The sequence below is a fragment of the Polyodon spathula genome, chromosome 1, assembly GCF_017654505.1.
Source record: "Polyodon spathula isolate WHYD16114869_AA chromosome 1, ASM1765450v1, whole genome shotgun sequence".
In the NCBI taxonomy this organism is placed as follows: domain Eukaryota; kingdom Metazoa; phylum Chordata; class Actinopteri; order Acipenseriformes; family Polyodontidae; genus Polyodon; species Polyodon spathula.
This window is the reverse complement of record NC_054534.1, coordinates 40,666,072-40,670,857: the sequence shown is the minus strand read 5'-3', so window position 1 is coordinate 40,670,857 and position 4,786 is coordinate 40,666,072.

The following is a 4,786-nucleotide window of genomic DNA, read 5'->3' as shown; positions in this document are numbered from 1 at the left end:
ACATTTACCTGTAAATCTTAAGATTTACCAATACTATATTTTAAAAAAGTAGCTTTCCAGTTAAGGGGAATGAAAGCAACAATAGAGAACAATTGGGTAATCGGGAAATATGCTGAAATTTGTATATTTCCCAATATCTCATGGACTTTTCTCAATCACTGTAGGTTGCTTAAATACACACACAATATTTAAGTGGGATATAAAGTGAAGAGTGACTTGTAAAACAAAGCCCACCATGCAAGATCCAAAGACTGCACAAAGGATGTTTTTTTCAAAATGTTAAATTCTCTCAATAGGTTTAATACATTTCTATGAACATTTTTTAAAGCAGTCCTAACCAAGAATCTCTTTTTGCATCAGTAGTATTATCTCTTGCCCCTCTTTTTCTTATGTTAAAGATATTTTGGTTATTCGTTTTTTTATCTGCTTTAATCAATCAGTATTATCAACGCATATACAACATTCAGTACAGTCACCAGTAAGTGGGGAAAATAGCAACGTGGAAGAAAGGATATAGTGGGGAAAATAGCAACGTGGAAGAAATATCTGCTTTTTCAGTATTAAATAAATAACTTTTAAAACATCATTGTGTGCGGCAATATCTTACGTATGTGTGAATTTAAAAATCTTTTTTTTTTTTTAAATAGGCAGGTTAAATTTGCTACACAATTAAAATACTGTGGCCTTAGCAAGTGAGGTTGTAAAACCTAAGAAAAGGGTGCCTAGGTAGCAAGATATGTATTCATATTAAATTTCATTACCAAATTACAGGAATGTATTGATTTTGTTTTGTGCAGCTAATATTGTGTGATTGTGATTTTTAAAAATTCTGTGCCATCACCCTTTGAACTTTTGATTAATTCTACAAATCCTCTAACTATAACTGGCTACGTGGCTTTGAAGAGATTAACTAATTCACAATTTGTGCTATGAATCCACAGCAAACAGTTGATTTGTCAACAAAATCACAGGCAGAACAATTCAACAGAAAAGTGAATACCATTTTAGTTAGTTAATGGTAGTATTACACATTTTAAATGTAACATTTAGAAAAGGGCTTCTGATTTCAGTTCAGCATTTCACATGTCATATAGTTATTGCATTTCTTTAATTTAACAATTTTTCAATTGGGATTTACTCAAACTCAAATTTGTGACAACATTCTTGCAATATGAGAGACAAACATTTTAACTGTTTGGATTAAGCCTAACAAAGAGCAAAAACCAAATCCAATTACTAAACAAACAATCCACTGAATCTCATTATCGAACAAGTATCAATTTTAAGTGGCATAAACAACTCAAACTGTTGAATCGGTAAATAAAATAATTCAACACTTAACGTTGTTTATCTCTTACGGAAACGTTATAGTTAATAACAAACTGTTACAAACTAGCTACTTTTGAGTACTTTCTGATTGATAAGAAATCACATGATGCAGTAACCCATCAACTCTACTGGTCATGTGACATCATTCCACCTGTTTAATCCACAAAGTGGAGGACACTATAATGAGCACAGCTCTATGTGTCTAAGCTGTTACTATATAAGGGACATGTACAGTACATAAATAGGTGCAAACTGGTTGAAATGCCACTGAATTAAGTTGAAAAAAAAAACGTGCAAAAAGTACTGAGAAGCATGAGGAAGCAAATGAGGGGAAAAACAGAGGGCCTTTACTTTTAGCATAAGTAGGAAGAAACAACATACATTGAATCATTTTTCTTTCTTTTTCTTTATTATTAATTTAAACAGCATTGTGACAGGCTAAACACAACATCAAGTGTGATGAAAACTGTCATAGCAAAAAGTTGATTTCTGTTATAGACGTGCAGCGAAACACTGTTATACAATTTCATGAAAATCAATATATAGACGTAGCATCGGCTAAATGGTACGCAAAGTGCAAATATATAACATTTAAAAAACATTAAACTGTTATACAAACATCAGACTGCAACCTCACTGAAAACTAATGGAGTTTATATTAGCATTATTTATCATTTAGTAGCTTTACAAAAACAACAATAAGTATAACTGAACATAATAATACTATTTGTAAGTTACATAAAAAATAGTCTTATGTACAATATATTTCTTATGTAGAAACCTCAAAGAAAGGTCAAAAAGGGGTTATTTTATAAATTAAATATCGAGCCGCTAGCATGTGGCACTTAATGTAAAAAAACAAAGTTTGATTTTTTTATTTGAAATTTCATATTAATCTGAATTGCAAACAAAACCAACTAAGATTATATAATGCAATAGTTTGATTCTGTAAACACAAAGGCAATAAATAATATAGAAAGTAAACACAGAATAATGGCACATTTAAACTTTATAAGTAGCTAACTTTATACAGTTTGAAATTAATGGAGATATCCTTCATTTAGAATATGAATATAAAATCAAAATGGCTGTGAATAAATGCAATTTTGTAGCCATTTCAGACCTACTTTGGTCTAATTGTAAATATACTTGATTTTAAGCTTTCAACCGAGGCACTTGCTCCATTATTTGGCAAATATTTCATAAAGATATACATTCAAACTTCCCACAAGTTTGCCTATGTTTCCTGTTCTTTGAGAAACAGGGCCCAATTTGAAACGTTTAACTTCTTACTCACACAATGTTTTAGACTGTTGTTTGAAAAAGCTAAAAACAATCTTGTGAAGTTTCCCATTGTAAACACTCCGCCGAAGGAACAGGAACACCTTTTTGGCACCGATAGCGATTCACTCACAACTGATACAGTACTGATTTGTAACCTGATAACTTATTATCAAACTTAAATTCAAATGGTTTATTCAGTCTTTTCAAAATTGACTTGCCATTGACAGAATGTCTTGAGGAACACTAATTGGTTTATTTAGTCTTTCCAGACCAGCTGTTATTTATCATTGCCTTGTTTGTATTCTGATTTCCGTAAGTGAACCTCATCGTTACAAAATGGTATGTAAACAAACGGCGAAACGCTGCGCTGTTTCTCTTGCTACACAAAGTTGGAAATTGTTCGAGCTCTTGAAAAAAAAATGAATCAGACACAAGTCAATGAGCAATTTGGCGTTTCCCATTATGGTGAGTTGCTTCACCATTCTGTTAAACATTGTGCATGTCTTAAATATTGCTCCTGTACATGTATTCATAATTAAAGAGCTGCTGCTGCATGTTTTAACGTGTGTAGGGGTGATGTGTTAATTTAGGTTGGCAATTAGTTTATTGATGTTAGTTTGTCTATTACTTTATTATTATACTTATTGAAATACACTTACCTGTTGTTTTTCTCTTACTTATTCTGTTAATTTCATATGTTGACATGAGTCATGACAAGTAATACATATTTATTTATTTATTAATTCATGTTTTGTCTGGTGGTCTAGTCCATCTTAGAGAACAGATGGCTATGATAACATTTTTCTTGCTTCCAGAGGGGTGTTCTCTTAGCTGGAGACTATATATATATATATATATATATATATATATATATATATATATATATATATATATATATATATATATATAGGGGTCTACCTAAATCGCGATTTCGTGGAAATCGTGAAATTGAGGGGTCACTGCGAAATTCACGTCTTTTAGGGGCCAATGCATACCGAACAAGTACGGAGAGGAAAAAAAGAAACCTTGTTTAAATTAACAATTGTACAACGCAAGAGACGCAACTACGCAACTTCCTTCTGTAGAAGCCCTTTTTTTTCCTTCGCCATCCTGTGTGCATTGCACGTAAGCAAAAAACACAAACAAAAAATGTGTACAAATAACATTTACAAATAAAAATCTCCAAAAGCAGTTAAGGTTGTTGTTTACTATTCAAATGAGAATGAAGTTTTAATCGGCGTATCAGTACATCTGTGCTGCTTTTCTGTGACCTGTACTGTGCAGTAGGGGGTGGGACAAAATCAGTGCTGCATTGTTTTCGTTTAGGTTCCTAAAATCAAGTTTTCAGCATTGGAGGTAAAATAGTAGAAGTGGACAACAAAAAAAGCAAAGTATATTTCGGCTAATGACACTATATAACACAATTTTTGTTCCTGGGTAGTAGTGTTATTTCCTAATTGCTTATGCCTCAAATGTATAGAAAATGGCTATTATTCCCCACAAACTTTGTTTTTGTGACCAGGACAGTGATATTTCAAAATATCACTATTTCCAATGGGAAAACGGGCAAATGTGTGTCTTTTCGTTCACATAAAGTCAGAAAAAAACAACATATGAATCCAAATTAACATGTATTTATACTAAAGTAATACAAAAATGACTACAAAAGATTTAGAAGTGAGTAGCTGTACTGTATTTACAGTATAATCGTAAATCTTGAAAAACTACTCACTTCTAAATCTTTTGTAGTCATTTTTGTATTACTTGTTGTAATCCTAACTTGTTTCATCCTATTTCATATTCTATTTTACTAGTATTATTATGCACTTTCTGCAAACTGTCGTGTATTTAAATATGAATCTTGCATTGTAACCCTGTACTGCACTGTAACACTTATAAGTCACCTTTGATAAAGGCGTCTACCAAATAAATAATTAATAATAATAATAATAATAATAATAATAATAATAATAATAATAATAATAATAATAAATAAAAAGTCATACTAATTCCCCTTAAGGGGACACGGAAAAAAGACGGAGTTGTAAAAAAAACTGGTGGTCGGTGACCAGCCACATATATTATATATATATATATATATATATATATATATATATATATATATATATATATATAGAGAGAGAGAGAGAGAGATAGAGAGAGAGATTCTTTA